The sequence below is a fragment of the Manis javanica genome, chromosome 4 (genome assembly GCF_040802235.1).
Source record: "Manis javanica isolate MJ-LG chromosome 4, MJ_LKY, whole genome shotgun sequence".
Classification (NCBI taxonomy): Eukaryota; Metazoa; Chordata; class Mammalia; order Pholidota; family Manidae; genus Manis; species Manis javanica.
The window spans coordinates 142,274,404-142,298,045 of record NC_133159.1 but is presented as its reverse complement, the minus strand read 5'-3'; the positions used below and the strand labels follow the sequence as shown (position 1 = coordinate 142,298,045).

The 23,642-nt window shown below is 42.9% G+C and overlaps 1 long non-coding RNA gene across 2 annotated transcripts; it reads left to right on the top strand.

The window, feature by feature from the left end:
- LOC118972420 (uncharacterized) lies at window positions 1–21,020 on the top strand. Of its 2 annotated transcripts, none has more exons than XR_005061386.2 (3): window positions 1–972; window positions 1,644–1,723; window positions 20,801–21,020. It is a non-coding gene; the product is annotated as an uncharacterized lncRNA (long non-coding RNA). The 2 variants fall into 2 exon arrangements; XR_012130598.1 differs by lacking the exon at window positions 20,801–21,020 and adding an exon at window positions 1,828–4,844.
- Window positions 21,021–23,642: the final 2,622 nt, after the last annotated feature.

The window sequence follows — 23,642 nt, the reverse complement described above, 5'->3', positions numbered from 1 at the left end:
GGGCCGGGCCGTGGAGGCGGGGCTGCAGCGCGCCCCCTGGGGGCGGGCTCTGGGATCTTCGTGGGGGGCGGTGCCAAGTGAGGACGTTGGGAGGGTGGATGGAATCAGGTTTCCAGGACCGTCGCCGCCGCCGCTGGGGTTTGGTAGCTGCCCGCAAAGTTACTAAAGTAGTCGTGGAACTTGTCTAGGAAGTGAGGTTGCAGTGTCATCCTGGTCAATTGACTTAAGAGCCCCAGCGTTTAGCCACATGGCAGAATGTTTTCCTTCTCCAGTGGACCAGGGATCCATTTTTCTCTTCCACTTGTCTATGCAGGCCATCAAACCTTCTCTTATGTTGTTATGAAGTTTTTAATATATCGATGTATCATCTCCCTAAGATTATTGTAGGCTTCTTGAACATGAAGCCATGTCCTCAATTTCTTGATATCCCCTGTGGCACCCACCAAGTAGCTACTTGTATGTGTTTGCACAGGTAGATAGGAAACCTGCAGAGGGTTCAGTGGAGCGGAATAAGTTGTGTTCTCCAATTTATAGATACATTGGTTGAACTTGGACAATTCTTTTGGAACTTAGACTGCTTATTTCCAATGAAAATATATTATAAACGGCTTTCTGAAGCAGATGCACCTCTTCAGTCCTGTTTCCATTAGGACTATTTTCTATTCCAAAATCTACTAGGAAATCTAGAGCCCCCAAATACCTGGCTGGGTTCCAGGGCTATGGCTCAATTTGAGATGAGTAAACCAGACAGAAGGACCCTGCTCAGGGCTTGCTGCAGCTGCCAACAAGAGAGTGGGAAAGGCTGCCTGATCATCTCCGGAGAGAGCATCTCTGCCATCAGAAAGCTGACCATGGTACAGGCTGGGGTGCAATCTGACCACCATTAGCAGCTCTCCTTCTTCAGAAGACACCTCTCTGGATCTCAGTGTCCTCATTTGTGGAATAAGACCTCTGGGCTAGACACTTTCCAAGGTAGGACTGCCCTTTGCTTGGGTTATTTGCGTGGGTCGGTCAGTGGCTAAGCAGGTAAATTGCATAGAATGTGGCACATTCCTGAAATGTCTTGTATTGGTACATTTCCACATAATAGAACTGAATTTCAAAAAGAAAAGAAAGAAATCTAGGATTTTTGGCAATTTGGAGTAACCACATTTGGGGACCACATTCAACCACCAATGTGAAAATGGATGTGTGTGTATTCCCTGAAGCCTCGAAGTGGTTACAGCAAAAGCGATAAGGTGGTGGGTAGGATCTATAGTGGGATATAGCTGTGGTTTTCAAATGGTCAAAGCAAAGGATCTCTTGTTTTAATCAGTATCTTGTACAGGAGCCCAACATATAAAACATACACACAACATATGCAGAGGCTATTTTGTAAATCTGAGCCCAAATTAGTATAAAATCTGGTATTGAGACCAAAGAAACTCTTCTGATGAGCCTACATCTGTCCAAAGAGACTTGCCATCACCTTAAATCATCCTCAGGATTCCAATTTACTTTTGTATATGGTTTCAGTTGTACAGTACCAAGAAAATTCTGTTTTACATGGCTAAGCAGTAACTTGTTTCTCACAGTAGAACTTTCCAACCTTTTTTAAGGCCAATGCATAGCTACAATCTTACTAATCAATGACACATTTATAGGAAGTTACAACATATGCAGAGATGGCTGAAGAAATGAAGCATCGCCATGGTGTATATTCAGACAAGGTAACAGAGAGCAGGTGAGCTCATCATTAATCTCCCTTTGTAATAACATTTGGATATAAACATTATCTTATATTGTTATTAAGTGTTTAATATATGGATATATCATCTCCATCCATAGGTATGTTTGTGTTACAATTTGAAATATCCTAAAACACCAAGTAGAAGTTAACATTACCAATAATGGAACATACTGCCATCAAGAGTGATGTGAGGAGCAATGTGATCTCCTCAAAAAGACAGAGCATCACTTATCTGCAAAAAATGCATCTACTGAATCTAATCACGGAAAAGCATCAAATAAACCCACCTTGTAGGGCATTTTAAGAAACAACCAACCTGTACCCTTAAAACATATCAATGACATGAAAAACAATGAAAGCTGAGGCACTGGTCCAGGTTAAGGAACCCAAAGAGATGCCACAGCTAAAGGCAGCGTGTGACTGGGTCTCAAACCAGAAAAATGTAAAGGACCTTGTTGGGTCAACTGGTGAAATTCAAATACAGACTGTGTCTTAGTAGCATGGCACCACTGTCACCTTTCCTGAGTTTGATCCTTGTTCTGTGGTTCTGTAAGACAATGTCTTTGTTCTTAGGAGATCATTTCTAAAGTATTTAGGGGTAAAGGGTATGATGTCTCAAGCTGTTCAGCAAAGAGAATATAACCATGTGCGTGGATATATATATATAGGTAGAGAGAAATGGGTAAAACCAATGTAGCAAAATGTTAGGATTGGTGAATATTAAGAATATACGGGAAATGTGTATCAACTACACTTCCATTTGTAAAAAGAATGTAGGGGAGCCTTTGTACACCATTCTTGCAACTTTTCTGTAAGGTTTAAGTTATTTAAAAACATAAAGTTAAAAATCAAATAATCTAAAATTGTTCTAAAACGTTAAAAAGTTTATTTTTAAGAAATAAAGTAATACTTAGAAATGAAAGTCCCATCAGAAGTTTTCTGATGTTCTAGAACTAAAAACAAGCATACACTTTGAAAACTCTGGTATGGAGTATCTGTTAGCTCTGGCTGCCATAGATGTGCTAAGAGATTATAAATAATAAACAGATCATTCCAAAAACAAAAATAATTTGTTACCTTAGTTGTCAAATATGGCCATATGCCCGACAGATGGTTCATCTTGTTCTCTGCCACAAATTCCCTTCCTTGTTGTCCGACCCGTCAATCCTACGGCCTTGCTAACTTCTGCTCACTCCTTAGCGCTCAGCCTCAGCATCACTTCCTCCAAGCAGGCTCCCAAGATCTCCTATGTCAGGGTTGTCCTTTCCTCCTCTGTGCCCCCAGAGCATGCTGTAAGTGTCATCTCTGTCGCAGTACTGAATGGACTTGAGTCTATTGCTCATCTATCTGCTCGGACTGTGAGGGCCTTGAGAACTGGAAGCCATGTCTGTTCTGTTCTTGGAGGTAACTCTGGCACCTAGTTAGCATAGTGCTAGGATGTGAAGCTCTTAATAAACACTTGTTCGATAAATGAATATGGAATGCTCTGTGAATATATGGGTTGTGTAATGTGAGGTTGTAACTCCAGCCCCCTTGGTAGATTTTCAGCACTAAAATCAGTCTTGGTGCGGATTTATCTCATTCTTATTCTCCTGCTCCTGGAAACAGAACTTGGGGCTGTGTTCACTTCTCTCATGGGGCCAGCACACACACTGCATGTTCACACTGAAGAAAAACTGTTGTTCCGAAAACTCTACAGTTGTCAACTGTTGCAGAGAATCTGCTCTGGGTTATCTGTAAAATTCAACTCTGAATTTTCCTTAGCAAATATTTGCACAAGTTCTGCCTTCCCAGATACTTCTGGGCTCCCACCCTCCCCTCCCTTTACTAGGTGTTCTGCATCCAGGAAGACAGCTCACTGGAGCCTGAGTCCCTCAAGACAGAAGCAGGAAGGCCAGGAGAAACATATTCACACATATATTGAAAACACATTTTATAAATTTATTTTATCTGCCCAACTTATTCGAGAGCAGAAGAAAGGCAAATTTATGTTGCAAAATGACTCTGCAAAATGCATTCACAACCATATAGAAATGATATGCTCTGGGCCTTAGGTATTGTCTAAAATATGCTTCTTCCTCTTTCATGCCTAAGGCTGGATTGGAACTAAAAATTATACCTCAGACACAGCACACATACTTTCTATGGTTTCTGAAGCCTGCATTTAAGGAAATAAAAACAGACGCAGCAGTTGCCTCCTTAGTGTCATTGATGACTTGCCCACCTGTGGCCCCCTTCTCTTCCACCCCACTTTCCTCCAAGCCGCTCTCACTCTATAGACATCTCACAGGACACAAGAAAGGGACTTTTCATAGCAGAAGTCACAGTCGGCAGCCACCCTGAAAGCCCAGAAAGTGACTTGAGAAGTTTGTCTTCTCACCTCCAAATATTAAAGACAGGATCAGCCAGCCAGTTGCTAAAGACCAGGTTCTGCGTCCTAGGGATTTCTTTCCCTGTCCCTATGGTCTGGCTGTGCTTTACCTGTGACAGTGTTGAGGACAAGAATCTTTCTCCGGCTCTTTGAAATGGCTGATACCATACATGGAGCTCCTTTTAACACAAGGAGCCTGAACACAGAGGAAGCTGGGAGGTACTGAGACAGGGACCATGGGATTAGGCAGAGTAGGGTGAGGGCCTCCAGAGAAAAAGCAGAACAAGATAATTACAGTCAGAACAATGTAACAATATACAAAGAAGTCCCTATCAAAACTCTGTGTTAAGCATTATGCAAAGTCAGAGTCACACTAATTCTCTAGGGTAAAAATTTGTATACATGACTAGGAATATAGACATTCTTCAGTGAAATCGCTTAAAGCTCAAAAGGCCAGGAGCAACTTGGCCTGGAATGTTTGAGTGTTCTGCAGATAAAGAAAAGTCACTTTATTCTATCAATTACATCATGAAAATGTAAAATTTACCTTATCCTGCTAAAAGGCCCAGTTTATTTTAATTGTAACTATGTGCTATTTTTCCCTTCTCTAATCATAATCAAATAATCTGCAACCTAGGCAAAAGACTACTTTGGTAAGCAATCTCAACTATAAACAACCCAAGCAAAGAGACAACAACCCAGCCCACCTTGGGGGCAGGGCAGGCGGTCTTACAAGTCTGCACCCCTAACCATTTACCCTCATTCCTGAAAATCCTCAACCGTGCATAAAACCCCTAGACACTGAGACAACCACGGACTCTCTTGTCCCCTCCTGGCGTGAGCTGAGAGCTCTGTCCTCTCACTTCATCTCTAAATAAAAGCCTGTACCTTGCTCTCCTACCTTGAGTGTTTGTGAAGCTCATTCTTTGGCTTCCTGAACAAGACCCCCAGCATCAGTACCAGCTGGAGGTGGGGGAGATGGAGGGGGAAGGAGAGGAGGAAGGGCAGCTGCTCTCAGGTCGGAGGGCAGCAAGTGGATGAGAACAAGATATTCGTTCCCAGTCTGTAGGTTTCACTGTCCTTTGCTGAAAATATGGGGATTTTTCTTTTCCGAGACAAATGTATTAAGCATGTACACAAAACAGTTTGCACGTGGACTACTGTGTGCCCCCCACCCCTGCTGTCTCTCCACCCAAAATACCCTATCTATGGATCCCAAAATCTCCTGAGTGAAGGGAGGGTCTATCACAGGTCCTAATCCCTGGGGGAATGGAGAAGAATTTAAGCAAGCCATTACTGTCAGCCTCCTGTGAGTCAGCAGTGGGGGCGGTGGGGGGGGTGTCCCAAGGGCACATCCCCTTTCTGGACTGTGGAGCCACAGAGTTAAGGCCGCAGGGAAGATAAGAGTCAGATAGTAAAGGTGGACATAGCCTGGAACTGCCTCCAGAATTTTTCCTGCCTGTGACAACATAGTTTCTGACTATAAACATTGCACCAGAATGCATCCTTTTTATTAATTACAGAGGTGCTTATCACACTAAGTTGGAGGTGGCTGTCCAGGAATGTCCCAAACTCTCTGGAACAGAGGCCATGCTGTACCCTTCCTTTTAACTCCAGCCCTGGTACCTGTCTGGTGCCCCTTAAGATATTTCTTGAATGGAGTAGGTGAATTGATTAGTGAGTTAATTTATTAGTAAAGGGGGTGTATATAGATGTAGTAGTATATTTCAAGGAGTATGTGGCATTTCTAAGCTCCAAGCCCAAAAGTTACAAACTCTCAAGCTATTCTTGCTGTTGAAAGTAGTTCTAGAGTGAAAAAATTAAAGAATGTGATAGGAATCCACGAAAGGGAAAACAAAAGGCACATCCACAGTCCATTCATGAATTGATGGTGTATGAAGGCAGGATGACTCAGCCTTTAAAGTGTGTAAGAATCACTTGGGAACTTGCTAGAATTATACCTGAGTCCCACGTCAGGCCTCCTGAATCAAAATCTGCATTTTGACAAGATCCCCAAGGGCTGCTGCTAGTTTGCAGACAATTCTCTGAGTAGTAAGATTTTAAGAAATCTCAGTGATCATAGAATCAAGCACAGATGCATGCCTTTTGCAGATGGGGAAACTGAGTCCTGAGAAGAGAAGCTGAATTTGACAAGGGCAGAATAAAGCACTGGTAGAGCTAAGACCAGAACTTCAGGCTTCTGTGGGTAGATAGTAGATTCCACGACCTGATGTGGACATCCATGTGTGAGACAGTGTGCAGGGGGAGGAGTAGAGAGGAGGGGGGCAGCACCCTAGATCTTCTCTGGTAACCACAGTACCTCCCTACCCCATTCGCTGTTCGGGGGGCTGATGTCCTCCTTTTCTCTGTGCCCTTTTTTCTTCCCTTTTAAAAGCTTGGAGGAGAGATTAAAGAAGATATTACAGGGGTTGGGGAAGATTCCGATTCCTTTCTTCCCTCCACCTGACACAGTAAGAAGTAGTTAGTACTAATATCACCCACCATTAATATATCCTGTTAGTATCTACAGAAGTGACATTCTGGGAAGAGCGTGACATCATGTTCAAGGTGGCATCCAATCTGCCCCCCAAGTCCCCTCTCCTCTTGCCATTCACGCAGGGTTTCTCAACTGGTGAGGTGCAGTTGTACTCATGTCCTGGAGTTAAGATCATGAAATCGGTGACATTATAAAGCAGAGTGTGACCCTCTGGCTTTTTCCAACTGGATTAATTCTTGAAACTATGTAGAGGTAGAAATAATATGAGGAGTATTTCTATCCAAATTATGACAACCTGAACCCTAAAGAAATGATACAGGGGAAAATTTCAATGTTTGAAAGCAGAATCCACAAAACCCAGGACCATGTAATCCAGTATCCCATCCAGTGCTTGAGGCTCTCTATAGTTACTACAATGCCTGGGCCATTTGACCCATTAGGCCTCCCCCATGTCCTGCAGATGTCACACTAAAGCAAGCTCCAACACCCTTTCACTCAGTGTTACTCCTGAATCACTGCCCAGACTCACTTCAAGCCTTGAATGCCAACCAGCTCCCATCTTTTGCTCTTGTTACTGATTACCCCTATTTATGAGCTTGGTGTGTCATTTGGATCTGATATTTGTGAAGACAAGACCAGGTTGAAGTGAACTGTAATCAAAGAGGGGAAGCCAGGGTCACAGCCAGTTTAAGGAGGCACTTCCTATGTTTTCTTGAGTTGACCTCCCTTTGAGAGTTTCTAGTCATAGAATCCTAACTCAATTTGCTCCGATGTCTTTGAAGTCTGCCTTCACAGTGCCTATGGACAGTGTCTATGTCTGACTGTGCTTATGATCTCTTACCATGTCCCAGTCACTTTCTCCTAGTGTTCCCACCCTTTCCAAGTCTCTGATTAGCTTTCTTTTTATTAAGGTATCATTGATATACACTCTTATGAAGGTTTCACACGAAAAACAATGTGGTTACTACATTCACCCATATTATCAGGTCCTCCCCATACCCCACTGAAGTCACTGTCCACTCTGATTTAGCTCCTTTATCCTGAATAGGATTCGGTTCAGTGAAGCATTTTCCCCATTCACAGGAGGCAGAGGTGCTACACAGGCACGGTGTTGATGGTGGGGATTTTCGGTTTAATAAGCAGCTCAGGAGATTCTGCTGCAGGAGGGGAGGGGGCCTAACTTAGAGAAATATTGATGGGAATCTTGATGTCATACACATTAAAGTTCAATTCCTAGCTCTACAACATACTACCTGCGTGACCTTGAAAATCCTTATAAGCCTCAGATTTGTCATCTATCAAAGGATTACAAAATCCATCTCTGAGTGTTAAAACTGAAATGAGATGACATCTATGAAGTGCTCCCTAGAATTCAAGGCAAGTAGTGGGCATTCAATAAATACAAGAGAGCATTGATATTAGTGTAATTGCTTCTTTTATCTTCACGACAGGGAAATTCTTAACAGGTAATTCTTTTTGCATGTCTTTTTTTATCAAACTGAGATTTCTAATAGATGCAGGTGAATGTTCTGCTCACTCTATGATTATCTTTGTGTGAGTTTTGTGATTCCTATGGTTAATTTTTTTTATTTTGCTATTATTAATGTCCAATTACATAAGCAATATTAGGTTTACTAGACTCCCCCTATTATCAAGTCCCCCCACATACCCCATTACAGTCAATGCCCATCAGCATAGTAAGATGCTATAGAATCACTACCTGTCTTCTCTGTGTTATACTGCCTTCCCTGTATCCCCCCTACACTACACTATGTATGCTAATCATAATACTCCTTTTTCCCCCTTGTCCTTCCCTTCCCACCCAACTTCCCCAGTTCCTTTCCCTTTGGTAACTGTCAGTCCATTCTTGGGTTCTGTGAGTCTGCTGCTGTTTTGTCCCTTCAGTTTTTTTCTTTGTTCTTATACTCCACATATGAGTGAACTCATTTGGTACTTGTCTTTCTCCACCTGGCTTATTTCACTGAGCATAATACCCTCTAGCTCCATCCATGTTGTTGCAAATGGTAGGATCTGTTTTCTTCTTATGGCTGAATAATATTCCATTGTGTATATGTACCACATCTTCTTTATCCATTCATCTACTGATGGACACTTAGGTTGTTTCCATTACTTGGCTATTGTAAATAGTGCTGCGATAAATATAGGGGTGCATATGTCTTTTTCAAACTGGGCTCCTGCATTCTTAGGGTAAATTCCTAGGAGTGGAATTCCTGGGTCAAATGGTATTTCTATTTTTAGTTTTTTGAGGAACCTCCATATTGCTTTCCACAATGGTTGAACTAATTTACATTCCCACCAGCAGTGTAGGAGGGTTCCCCTTTCTCCATATCCTCACCAACATTTCTTGTTGTTTGTCTTTTGGATATTGGCCATCCTAACTGGTATGAGATATCTCATTGTTGTTTTAATTTGCATTTCTCTGATGACTAGTGATGTGGAGCATCTTTTCATGTGCCTGTTGGCCGTCTGAATTTCTTCTTTGGAGAAGTGTCTGTTCAGCTCCTCTGCCTGGCTTATTTGCTCTTTGGTTGTTGAAGTGTGTGAGCTCTTTATATAATTTGGATGTCAACCCCTTATCGCATATGTCATTGATGAATATATTCTCCCATACTGTAGGATGCCTTTTTGTTCTCTTGGTGGTGTCCTTTGCTGTACAGAAGCTTTTCAGTTTGTTATAGTCCCACTTGTTCATTTTTACTTTTGTTTCCCTTGCCTGGGGATATATGTTCATGACGAAGTTGCTCATATTTATATCCAAGAGATTTTTGTCTATGTTTTTTTTCTAAGAGTTTTATGGTTTCATGACTTACAGTCAGGTCTTTGATCCATTTTGAGTTTACTTTTGTGTATGGGGTTAGACAATAATCCAGTTTCATTCTCTTACATGTAGCTGTCCAGTTTTTCCAACACCACATCAACAAAAAGACAACCAAATGACAACAAGAGTGTCATTTCCCCATTGTATATCCATGGCTCCTTTATTGTATATTAATTGATCATATATGCTTGGGTTTATATCTGGGCTCTTTAGTCTGTTTCATTGATCTTTGGGTCTGTTCTTATGCCAGCACCAAATTGTCTAGATTACTGCAGCTTTGTAGTAGAGCTTGAAGTCAGGGAGTGTAATTCCCCCTACTTTATTCTTCCTTCTCAGGATTGCTTTGGCTATTCGGGGTCTTTGTGGTTCCATATGAATTTTAGAACTATTTGCTCTAGTTCATTGAAGAATGCTGCTGGTATTTTGATAGGGATTGCATTGAATCTGTAGATTGCTTTAGGCAGGATGGCCATTTTGACAATATTAATTCTTCCTATCCATGAGCATGGGATGTGTTCCCATTTATTGGTATCTTCTTTAATTTCTCTCATGAGTGTCTTGTAGTTCTCAGGGTATAAGTCTTTCACTTCCTTGGTTAGGTTTACTCCTAGGTATTTTATTCTTTTTGATGCCATTGTGAATGGAATTGTTTTCCTGATTTCTCTTTCTGCTAGGTCATTGTTAGTGTATAGGAATGCAACAGCTTTCTGTATATTAATTTTGTCCCCTGCAACTTTACTGAATTCAGATATTTGATCTAGTAGTTTTGAAGTGGATTCTTTAGGGTTTTTTATGTACAATATCATGTTGTCTGCAAACAGGGACAGTTTAACTTCTTCCTTGCCAATCTGGATGCCTTTTATTTCTTTGTGTTGTCTAATCGCTGTAGCTAGGACCTCTAGTACTGTGTTGAATGGAAGTGGGGAAAGTGAGCATCCTTGTCCTGTTCCCAATCCTAAAGGAAAAGCTTTCCACTTCTCACTGTTAAGTATAATGTTGGTTGTGGGTTTGTCATATATCACCTTTATTATGTTGAGGTATTTGCCCTCTATACCCATTTTGTTGAGAGTTTTGATCAGAAATGGATGTTGAATTTTGTTGAATGCTTTTCCAGTGTCTATGGAAATGATCATGTGGTTTTTGTCCTTCTTTTTGTTGATGTGGTGGATGATGTTGATGGATTTTCGAATGTTGTACCATCCTTGCATCCCTGGGATGAATCCCACTTGTTCATGATGGATGATCTTTTGGATGTATTTTTGAATTTGGTTTGCTAATATTTTGTTGAGTATTTTTGCATCTATGTTCATCAGGGATATTGGTCTGTAATTTTCTTTTTTTGTGGTGCCTTTGCCAGGTTTTGGTATTAGAGTGATGTTGGCTTCGTAGAATGAGTTTGGGAATATTCCCTCCTCTTCTACTTTTTGGAAAACTTTAAGGAGGATGGGGATTAGGTCTTCACTAAATGTTTGATAAAATTCAGCAGTGAAACCATCTGGTACAGGGCCTTCATTCTTAGGTAGTTTTTTGATTACCAGTTCAATTTCTTTGCTGGTAATTGGTCTATTCAGGTTTTCTGTTTCTTCCTGGGTCAGCCGTGGAAGGTTGTATTTTTCTAGAAAGTTGTCCATTTCTTCTAGGTTACTCCATTTGTTAGCATATAATTTTTCATAGTATTCTCTCATAATTCTTTGTATATCTATGGTATCTGTAGTGATTTTTCCTTTCTCATTTCTGATTCTGTTGGTGTGTGTAGACTCTCTTTTTTCTTGATAAGTCTGGCTAGAGGTTTATCTATTTTGTTTATTTTCTTGAAGAACCAGCTCCTTCTTTTGTTGATTCTTTCTATTGTTTTATTCTTCTCAATTTTATTTATTTCTGATTTAATCTTTATTATGCCCCTCCTTCTACTGACTTTGGGCCTCATTTGTTCTTCCTTTTCTAGTTTCACTAATTGTGAGTTTAGACTGTTCATTTGGGATTGTTCTTCTTTCCTGAGGTAGGTATGTATTGCAATATATTTCCCTCTTAGCACAGCCTTCGCTGTGTCTCACAGATTTTTGTGGTGTTGAATTATTGTTGTCATTTGTCTCCATATATTGCTTGATCTCTGTTTTTATTTGGTCATTGAGCCATTGATTATTTAGGAGCATGTTATTAAGCCTCCATGTGTTTGTGGGCTTTTTCATTTTCTTTGAGTAATTTATTTCTTGTTTCATACCTTTGTGATCTGAGAAGCTGCTGGTACAATTTAAATCTTTTTGAATTTACTGAGGCTCTTTTTGTGGCCTAGTATATGATCTATTCTTGAAAATGTTCCATGTGCACTTGAGAAGAATGTGTATCCTGTTGCTTTTGGATAGAGTGTTCTGTAGATGTCCATTAGGTCCATCTGTTCTCATACGTTGTTCAGTGCCTCTGTCTCTATTTATTTTCTGTCTGGTTGGTCTGTCGTTTGAAGTGAGTGGTGTGTTGAAGTCTCCCAAAATGGAATGCATTGCATTCTATTTCCCCCTTTAATTCTGTTAGTATTTGTTTCACATATGTAGGTTATTCTATGTTGGGTGCATAGATATTTATAATAGTTATACCCTCTTGTTGGACTGACCCCTTTATCATTATGTAATATCCTTCTTTATCTCTTGTGACTTTCTTTGTTTTGAAGTCTATTTTGTCTGATGCAAGTACAGCAACTCCTGATTTTTTCTCCCTATTAGTTGCATGAAATATCTTTTTCCATCCCCTTACTTTCAGTCTGTGTATGTCTTTGGGTTTGAAGTGAGTCTCTTGCAGGCAGTATATAGATTGGTTTTGTTTTTTTATCCATTCAGTGACTCTACATCTTTTGATTGGTGCATTCAGACTATTTACATTTAGGGTGATTATCGATAGGTATGTACTTATTGCCATGGCAGGCTTTAAATTTGTGGCTACCAAAGGTTCAAGGTTAATTCCCTTACTACCTAACAGTCTAATTTAACTCACTTTATATGCTATTACAAACACAACCTAAAAGTTCTTTTTTTTCCCTCCTCCTCCATTCTTTGTATGTTATGAATCATATTCTGTACTCTTTGTCTATCCCTTGGGTGACATCTATTTAGTCTTAGGAATACTTCCATCTATAGGAGTCCCTCCAAAATGCACTGTAGAGGTGGTTTGTGGGAGGTAAATTCTCAGCTTTTGCTTATCTGAAAATTGTTTAATCCCTCCTTCAGATTTAAATGATAACCTTGCCAGTAGAGTATTCTTGGTTTGAGGCCCTTCTGCTTCATTGCATTAAATATATCATGCCACTCCCTTCTGTCCTATAAGATTTCTGTTGAGAAATCTGATGACAGCCTCATGGGTTTTCCTTTGTATGTGATCTTTTCTCTCTTTCTATCTGCTTTTGAAAGTCTGTCTTTATCCTTAATCTTTGCCATTTTAATTATTATATGTCTTGATGTTGTCTTCCTTGGGTCCCTTGTGTTGGGAGATCTGTGCATCTCAATGGCTTGAGAGGCTATCTCCTTCCCCAGATTGAGGAAGTTTTCATCAATTACCTCCTCAATAACACTTTCTATCCCTTTTTCTCTCTCTTCTTCTTCTGGTACTCCTATTATACGAATATTGTTCTGTTTCAATTGTTCACACAGTTCTCTCAATATTCTTTCATTCTTAGAGATCCTTTTTCTCTCTGAGCCTCAGATTCTTTGTATTCCTCTTCTCTAATTTCTATTCCATTTACTGTCTCTTCTACTACATCTAATCTGCTTTTAAATCCCTCCATTGTATGTTTCATTTCAGAAACAGAATTTCTTAATGATTGAATCTCCATCTTAAATTCATTCCTGAGTTCTTGAATATTTTTCTGTACCTCTATAAGCATGTTTATGATTTTTATTTTGAACTCCCTTTCAGGAAGATTGGTGAGTTCTGCTTCATTTGGCCCTTTTTCTAGGGTTTGTGATATTTTGGTCTGAACCATGTTCTTTTGACATTTCATATTTCTGTGTGGTGCCCACTAGCACCCAGAAGCTCCAGTCTTTGGAGCTGCTCAGCCCCTAGAGTGAGGTTGGGGGTCATAGGGTAGCAGTGCTGGTGCCTGGGGGGAGGAAAGATCTGTCTCATAATTCCCGTCTTCCCTGCCTGTCTCTTGTATCAGAGCCAGTGGGCTGAGTACACAGCTTAAACCTCTGTGCTTGGTGTCTCTAGCTGTTGTAGGTGGGGCCTCCCTCTGGCTGGCCTGATGCCAGAGCAGTGACTGCTGGTTTGCAAGCTGGTGCCGGCAGGCCAGGAGGAAGGTGCTGCAGGCTGCATGTCCCAGTGGGGGGCCTCAGAGCTGAGCAGCCAGCCAAGGGGATGGAGTGCCTGAAGCTCCCCAAAGTTCCCAATCTGCTGGGCAGAGTGCACCCAGACAACCTTGTCCCCCTGTCCCTTCTCCTGAGCAGCAAGCTCTATGCAAACCCCACCCCTTCAGCAGCCCTCTCGCTGCTAGGGATCCTGTCAGACCGCCTGCCTTTCCCTTGTCCCAGAGTGGCTGGATGTGAATCCTGTCCTCCACGGCTGGAATCTGTCTCTCAGGCACTCTGCATGTCCCAGGTGTCCATCCTCCAGAGCACCACACAATATAGGTTTTTGCTCTCAAAGTAGAGCTCCAGGGCCAGGTGTTCAGCAGTCCCAGGCTTCCACCCGCTCCCCACTCTGTTTCTCTTCCTCGTGCGGGTGAGCTGGGGTGGGGGAAGGGTTCGGGTCCTGCCGGATCAAGGCTTTCGTACATTACCCTGTTTCGTGAGGTCTGCTCTGTTCGTGGGGTCTCTGTACAGTCTGGTGCAGCCTTCTTTCCTGTTGCTGTTTTAGAGTTAGTTGTATTAACTATATTTTCACACTATCTATGGTTTTGGGAGGAGTTCTCTGTCTCACCTCTCATGCCGCCATCTTGAATCCTCCCTATTGATAATTTATTACCAGTTCTATGCATGGCCATGAGCCTTTTGATTCAAATCAAAATTTGCTGAATATTTTTGAATGAGTGAATGCCATCTAAAGGGCCTTCTGTGCTACACTCCCACAGCAGCATCACATTTGTGCTCACATACCCCCAAATGCTCCCCAGCATGCTCTTGTCATTATAGTGCTGGGTCTGTTCCCTCAAGACCCAACACTTCCTATTGCCCCAGGCTGGCAAAGAGTACCACCTCACGAAGGAGCCTTGGTGCTACCAGCCAGTTTGTATTTACTTCTTTGCATTAAAACTTCCAATTCATTTCATGGTATAATATATGCCCTGTGCATATATTACATTTTAAAATAGAGAAAATGAGAGATGGGCTAGTGATATGAGAGTGGGAGTTGGGGCGGTGGGTGGGATGTGTTTTCACAACCAGGTAATAGGGAACCACACTCTTTCACAGAAGTGTTCAGTTTGGCTTCTGTTGTTGCATCAAAGGATTAATTCAGAAGACTTGAGCCTACTCTGTGGACAAGTGACATTAAAATTTCTCCATCAAGGAATAAATACACACAGCAGTTGTGCAAAGCACACCTGTGTAATGACAAGGATTGTGGGCTCAGGTATTCAGGTTTGGAAGGTGGTAGAAGGTAGGGTTAGAAGCAATGGCTCAGGGGTTAGTGGTGCCACCATGCATTGTATGTGACCCTGGCAAGTCACTTAAGCCTCTGGGATTCAGTTTCCCCTTCTGTAAAGTGAGAGTAATACTATTACTTTGCCTCAAAATGTCGCTATGATATTTAAATGAGATAAAGTAGGTGAAACCCTTAGTATGGTGTTTGGGACATCATTAGGACTGAATAAATGCTTGCTTTCATTATCCACCAGTCCCCTCACCAGGACTTTGATGTGGCTCATAACTAAGTGGGAAAGGAAAGAGTCTGGTCTAGTTCTTCTCACCTTTTGACACCCTGGTTCTCTGGTGCCTGCTTATCTGTTAGTTTGTGTCAGGTGGTCACTTCCTTGTGGCTGAGCTGATACACTAATTGCAGGAAGATCATGGCCTCTATCTATAGTTTCTCAACCTTCAGCCTTGAAGTACAGAGACTTTCTGGCTTTCGTATTCATACTTTGTCACCTGAGTTCCTCATTGCTATTGCATAACCAGGTAACTATTTACCTTCCAGGCAACACATTTCTGTCCCAAGGCAAATACAGCATGGCATCAGAGCTGCTCCTCCCACCCCAACCCCAAATCTATTGGAGTTGCTTCAGAAAGGTTTTGTAGATCAACAAATCCCCAGTCTGGCTGGTCATTAGATTCACTGGGAATGCTACAGAAACATGCATCTTCCTGGGTCCCACTCCCAGTCCTTTTGCATTGAAACCTTTGTAGCTGAAAACCACTGTTATAAGAACACCTGGAATTGCTAGTATAAAAAGAATAGTGTCTGAGATTAGAGTGCACTGGTGAACTAATGGCCATTACATCAAAGTGGGTATCTGTCTTTCATATGGGAGGGAGTGAAAGGAGGCTTAAGATTTATAGTTTCTTGCCTTACGGTTTCATCAGGAATGCAACACAAGCATGCTTTAGATTCTACACCTAACATCTCTTAAGAAGTCTGAGAGGGTTCATCCCCTGCAGGTACAAGGACTAATCACTGACTTTATTAGGGAAGAGTGCCTTTCAGCTCTGCCTATAAAACTCTTTGGAGTGCGCATTTGCCTCCAGCCAGTGCTAGGACCTGGAGGCATGGGGAGTAAGCCCTCCACAGGTACTGTGTTTGCTTATGCCCCCTAAGAGTCCCCGAGAAGAGACTATAGTTTATATCCCAGGCAGAATCAAGTATGAGTGGGCCAGCTTAGCCTTTGGGAAGAAAAGGAGGAAGAAGAAGGAGGCTTATTTTAGTTACATGGGGAAAATCCTAAAGAGGTGAGTTGGGGCTCTCTGTGGAAGCTTCCCAAGACAGGTATCATGTTGGCCCTGGGTGTGCACTTGACTTGAACTTATTCTGAGACAGGAGTCCTTCTTCACACATTTGAGTTTCTGCAAAGTTGTGTGCAACGAGCTTCTACAAACCGATCTGCTGCTGGCTACTACCTTCTCCCACTTGGCTCACTTTCTGTTGGCAGCAACTCTGAACACCTGAGCTCTTGGTGTCTCTCTTTTTTGTATCTGTTGATAGGCAATCTGTAAATTGATTCTTAAATGCCATCCTCTTTTCTTGTAGAGAGGGGATCCACCAGCTCATCTTTCTTTCACTTTGAAGAGTTGCATGATCAGGTTCTCATTAAGTGTTGTTCTGTACTTAGAATTATGTAAAGAGCATAGAATGTATCTCGGGATGCACCTCAAGTGGGTAGGGTACTCATTCCTTCTTCTCACTCACCCAACCTCACCCCCATAACATACAAATTGTAGAAAACAAAACTGGAGAAGCCTTCCCCTTCAAAAGAAGCTATGGCAAAGAAAGTGGGGAGAGTCTATGAAAGATGTTCTGAGGCTTGATACTGGGTTTTGGTTTATGACAGTGAAATGGGACTGAGTGTTCATGTGTGTAACTGTAGCAGAGACTCCTGTGTTCCAGTAGTATCTTTTGGAATCTGTTGCTTATCCTGGGAGCAGAAGGGGGAAGTGGGATTAAGGAAAGATAGGAGAAGGAGAGGGGTATATGATACAGAGCAGGGTTTCCCCACCCTGGTACTACTGACACTTTCTGATGGGATCATGTGGGGACTGTTCTGTGTACTGCAGGTTATTGAACAGCATCTCTGGCCTCTGCCCACTAGAAGCCAGTACCACCCTCTTTCCCAGCCAGAAACATCCACAGATATATTGCCCAGTACCCCCTGGAGGATGCACTTGCCCCCCATTGAGCACCCATGCTGGAGAGCCGGCATTTGACTGGAGGGCTCTCCATGGGAATATGTGGACCAAGCAGTCTGCTGATTATTAGTCTGTCCTTAACCACGTGGGGCTGGCAGACCACTCTGCTTTTTCAAGTCTCCAAAAGGTCAGGTGGGTGCATTGGTTCAGCCTCTCAGACTGTTAGGATAAAACAAGATGTTGGTTGGATAAATGTATGGAGTGTCTAAGTACAAGCCAGGTCTGCTGCAGGAGCTCAGCTGAAAATGATGTGGTTCCTGTTGTAAAGGGGCTCACAATTCTGGGGCAGGAGGTGTGAGATGGAGTTGGGGGAGAAGGGGGAAGTATTGAGGAAATGCTCATAAATTATTAGAACCAGGAGAAACCTTTAAGATCCTGCTTCAGGCCTTTTCTAATCACAAAAAAGAAATGGGCCTAGTGTGAGAATGACTTGCTTACATGACATCTCTAGTCCAGGTGGACCTAGGATTAGAGCCCTGGGTGCGTGGTCCCCAGGGGGCAGTGTGGTTTTTGACCATCTCAACTGCCTTTCTAACTTTAGACAAGAACACGAATGACATGAGGCCGGTTTTGAGAACACTGAGCGTTCCTTTTCTCAGCTGGAGGTTGTGTGAAGCACAGATAAGCCAGGGGTGGCACTTGGGGAACAGCCTTGGTAGATAGGATTTGAAAGGTGGAGTTGGGTGTGGGCCTGGTAGGTAGAGGTGACAGATACACAGTGGCTTGGAGACTGAAAACAGGGACACATCTGAGGAAGAGCAAGTTTTCCCAGCCTGGCTGGAGATCATGTAAGGCTGGAAATGGAGAAGTGTTAAAATGCTTCCTAACATGAAATATAGGATGTGAGAGTGTATTGTAAAAGAGAATCTCTTTTCCATCTTCAGAAAGTGTTGGATTGTTATCTCTGCTTCTGTTTGGAAAAACCCAGGCTTGCAGTTGAAGTGACCGGAGTTGGTCTGCGTTATCCAGACAAGGGTTATCTTTCTCACCAGGTACCAGGTCCCCTGCCCCCATCTTCCTCAGCTGATTGATAGGTCCAGTGGTCTAGTTTCTTCATCCCATCCCTGTGGGTGGTTTGTGTGGCTCCACATGTGCACGAACCCACAGAAGCTGTGGGTGCGTGGGTGCTAGTTAGACCATAAATTGTTTACTGTGGGAAGCCTCCACTTCTGTTTCACCCTTGTGCCATTTCTGTTCCAGATCCCCCAAGACTTAAATGGGTGCTTCTGGGTCTGGGAGGTACTGGGCTCTCTGGAAAACTGGAGGCAGGAAGGGGTTAGCCTGGAGGAGTTAGACTGTCCTGCTTCAACCGCAGAAGGGCTGTCACCAGAAGAGAGGTCCTTGAAGCAGTAGAGCTGAGATGCTCTCAGAAGAGCTTTTGAATAAATGAAGTGGTTCTGAATGGCCCTGTTGTGGAAATGATTGCACTTGTCAAAAAGAAATTGGGTATATCAGAGAGCTGAGTTGGAAGACAAGGTATCTGAGAAGTGCCTGCTGCAATAGGAGTTGGAGTGCCAGCACACCTGGTCTTTGGGTCCTGTGTTTTTAGCCTGACTTAATATATGGAAACTAAATAAGTAAAAGGCATTTTCTCTTGTGTGTGTTATGCTTGCTATTGGTGGCTTTCATTTTTTTAGGCATGCTTCTCCCCTCTCCTGACCTTGCCTTTGGAGAATATAACTCAAACCTGTTCTCACCAGCTTTCCTTATTTTTACCCCAGGGTGCACTGGAATGAATTGATTTTTTTTAACTTAAAACACTTTTACCTTGATTTATAGGAATTAAAAAATAAAGAGAAAAGGAATATATTTGAGTATAACACTCACGGCATTAGTTACATATGGAGCACTAGCATAATAGCATGTATGTAATAAGTGTGTGTCTGTCAATTGTATAAGCTGGTTCCAACTGTAGAAAAACAAAACAACAATGGTATTATAAAAATACAATAGGAGCAGAAAGGAAAAATGGGCTGATATACTTTAGATGTGGTGGTACGAGAAAGTCTGGTTAGGTGATGTGAAGGAAGAGAAGGTGCTAAGCATAGGGGAGGGTTATGGGCTGAGGGATCAGCCTGAGCAAAGGTCCTGAGGTAGGCAGTAAAGTATTTACCTTGTTGGAAAAACTAAATGAAAGCCAGGGTGGTTAGGTTCTAGCAAGCAAGGGAGAAGTACAGTAGGAGAGGAGGTTGGAGAAAAAGGCTGGGGCCAAGTCATGCAGGGTTTGTTTTTTATTCCAAGGGCAGTGTGATGCTGCTGAAGGATTTTACAGAAAATTGATACCTTGATGAGTTTGCTTGTTTTTTAGTTGAGGTTTATCCTGTGGTGAAGTGTACAACTCTTAAGTATACCTCAGAGTTTTACATTACACACACACACATAGATTAAGATACAGTAAATCTGCATCTCTGCTGCTGCTGTGTCAAGTATAGATTGAAGAGAGTATGGAAATGGGAAGAGCAGTTAGAAATGTTTTGCATGAGTTTAATAGAGAGATGATGGTGGCCTCGTGAGGATGGGTAACTAGCAGTCAAGATGGGAAGAAGTGAAGAGATCTGAAGTGAATTTGAGATAGAATCAACACAATTTGCTCATGGAATGGATATGAACAGTGAAGGAAAAAAGCAATGATTCATAGTGGGTTGAGCAATGTGGTGGACAGTGGTTCCAGTGACAGACTACAAGAGGGAGAAAAGGTGTTTTGGGAGAGGTGTAAACTGAGAATCCCATTCTGGACATATTAGGTTTTAACTATCTGTGAAACATGCAAATGGAGATGTCAAATGGGTAAGAGTGGACCGAAGGTACAAATGTGGGTGTTGTAGGCAGAAAAGGTGGTATATAAACCAGCAGGAATGGGTGCGATTACCTAGGAAGATGGGGCAAAAAGGAAAAGAGAAGACAATCCAGCCCCATGGCCAAGCAGTGCTAATATATAGCAGCAGACAATGGAGAACTGACAAAGGATTCCAAGGAGGAAAGATCTGAGAAACCCCGAGGCGACCGCATCACGGAAGCCAGGAGGGAGAAAGTGTTCCAGTCCGCTGTGCGCAATCCAAGGGAGGGTGCAAAAGGACAGATTCATGTCCGTTGCATTTGGCGACATGGAGATCATAGTGACCTTGAGAGGTAAACTCACTGGAGCAAGGGCAGGTATCAGACAGATTTGAGCAGGTTGAAGAGTGAATGGGAGATAATAGAGCTTTTTTGATGGTGTGGAGGCAAAAGGAGAAATTTACCACTGAAAAAGAGCAGAGACTTGGGCAGGTAGCCAGAGTCACTTGGTATACAGAGAGACTTTTAAGGGGAGAGGTACTAGAGCTTAACTGTTTGCTGATAGGGCTTCTCCAGGCTAGAGAGAGATATTAATTAAGAAGAAGGTAGAAAAAGGCAAAGGCGTCAGGATGCTGAGAAGGTGAGGGAGAGGGTCAAGTTCAGAGCAGAAGTGAAGGAGAAGATGTGTGCAAACATTGGTAAGTTTAAATTTGGTGACGAAAGGTAATTGTGCACCTGCTCCCTGACCCCCTGCCTTTTCTTGCAGGTAACAAATCAAAGTGGAGGAAGATGGCATGGGAGGCTTAAAGGTAAAGTGTGAAATCATTGTCTAAGGAGTAAGAGAGTGAGACTTGCCTCTGTATGTGAGTATATAGTATGTCTCTATGGACAGATTGCTCGCCAGGAATGAGTGGCTGCTTAAGGACTCAAAAGCAAAGCCAGTCTTGCTGTTTGACCTTCTCTAGCTGCACGCATCTGCTCCAGTGACGGTGTAGAGAATGCAGAGTTTGGGTTCTGCCAAACCGAGTTAGGAAGGAGAGAGGGACAAGGGAGAAGCTCCATGACGGACTATGCAGTCCAGGCCAGCGAGAGGGGACAGGGGAGGAGAGGGGCAATAACATCATGGGGTTCATAGAAAGCACAGAAGATGCCGGGTTTGTAAACTGAGTCTGCAAGGAATTTCCCTTCTCTAGCACCACTTAGCATGAGCTGACCGACGAGGGCACTTGCCTAGGAAGCAGCGGTGACACCCAGTGACCACTCCTTGAAGTGCACCTTCTCAGTTTTAGGATGTCGGCAGATCCTGAAGCAATCTTACATGAAATAATGGGTGGAGCGGGGGTTCTGCTCCACTTGGGAGCCCCTCAAGCCCTCTCCCATCCTCTCTATAGTTGTCTCTCAGGATGCTGTACCTCTGCTCCTAGGCTCTCTAAGGGGATGGAGAGGCTGCTGCTCAGGTGGGCAACCAGACCTGGGCTTCCCTGCTGGGTTTCTGCTGTCTTGGGGCTTCAGGGCACGGGTCCTAGGATGGATTTGGGCATTCCCAAAGCCCCACGAGGGTTTAGACAAATGCTGGGTAGGGACACCAGCCTCTTGGAGCCCACACGTGTCCTGGGGAATTGTCAGCCGGGCTGACACAGGAGCTGAGTGCGGACTCCTCTCTCTACTACTTTCAGATTGCTGACAGTCCTCAGGGATCTGAGAGGGTCCCAGTGTCTCTGCTCCACCTACAGTGCCCCACACACTGGCTTCTGGCTTAGTCTAGAGGAAAACTCAGCTTCCTTTCCAAGCCCTGCTACCCCATCATAAGTACTGGGCTTAACATCTGTGCTAGGAAGTTGGTGTCCCTCAGTTAGGGCCTGAGGGACATACAAAGAGGACCAAGAGAGGACATCTAACCCCCTTTGCAATGACCTAATGTACTTTTTTACTCTTCTGACTAATTAGCTTATACTAGGACCTGCTGTTTATCTTCCATTTTAAGAGGTTAGCAAATCAGATTTTAAGTTCACACCTAAAGGGTATAATGAGGGTGTGTCCTCGGGGCATGAACTCTGGAGTAGAGCAGGTGAGAAAGATGGTTTCTAAGGTGGTCAAGAAACAGAAGAAGCCTATCTGACTCACCTCTAACCCTGTTCCCTTTCTTATCTCACAATCCCCAGTTTGAACTTGACTTTGAATTTAGGGACAGCCTGGTATTGTGAAGAGTCTGCACTAACTCATAGTCAGGTAATTGCTCGACCATGTCTGCTGCTACATCTGTAAAATGGTGATGGTAACGCCCAGGGCACAGGTGGCATTGAAATGCAAATCAAATATGTACATGAAAGTGTTTCCTACACTGGTAGAGTGCTTTGGTTTCAGGAATTATTATTAGATATTTACACCAAGGTGGATCTGATAAATTTTAAGGAGAAAGAAAAAACTTAAGGGCAATGAGATTCCATTAGACGTGGTAAGCTTCCCATCACTGGTGGGATCCCTCAGAGGCATATTATAGGCTAGGCCCAGTGCACAACTTTCAGACAGACAATTCTATTCAAATCCCAGCTTTACCACTTAGTAGGTATAGAAATATATTTAATTCTTTGTGCTTTAGTTTCCTCATACGCAAATTTAAGGGATTACTGTAATAATTATGGAGTCTATGTAAAGTACTTAGCCCAGTCCTGGCACATAAAAAGTCTAAGAAATAGCAGCTAGTGTGTTGAATACAATCATGATGAAATGTTAAAGGGAGGAAATGCTGAAGGGTCAGATTTAAAGCTGAACCCAAATGACTTTTCTTTATTGGTACCATTAAATCCATTTTTAAAATTGAAGTGTAGTTGATGTACATTATGTTGGATTATGTTGGTTTCAGGTGTACAACATGGTGATTCAACAATTATGTACATTGTGAAATGTTCACCATGATAAACATGTTATCATCTGTCAACAAAGATACTACAGTATCATTGACTATATTCCCTGTGCTGTACTTTTATCCCCGTGACTAATTTATTTTATAATTAGATGTTTATACCTCTTTATCCCCTTCACCTATTTCACCTATTCCCCCACTTATCTCCCCTATGGCAACCACTAGTCTGTGTGCATTAAATCCAATTTTGAACCAACCTCCTCTGTATTAAATAAAATATGGGATGCTATTTCCCCTTATACATACCTACCCATTATTCCCCAAATGCTTGAAAGCAAGAGAGAATTCCATAATCCTCACCCCCCATCCCCCACCATTGCCCAGGTGCACATGCCCAGTGTTCCCCGGGGGAAATCCCCATTTACGGTCTCTATGTCCACTCCTCCAGTTGCTTTGATATAGAGGAAATGCAAACTTGGCCTTTGCTCCCAGTGGGGAACCTGGCGCAGCCATGCCTTGCTAACTCCCAGGCCTCCTCTAAGCCTTCTCCTCTCTCCCTGCTTCCTGGTCCTGCTCTCTCGCTCCCCTCAGCCCCAGAAATTCTGAGAATTTGATGGCTTTTGCTCCTGGAGGTAGACTGGCTTGCTATGGTCTTTGTCCATGCCCACAAACCCCTCTCTAGCTGGCCTCTCCTTGGACAGCGGTTCACTAGCCTATATAAGTGTCTGGACTCAGAGTCAAACTA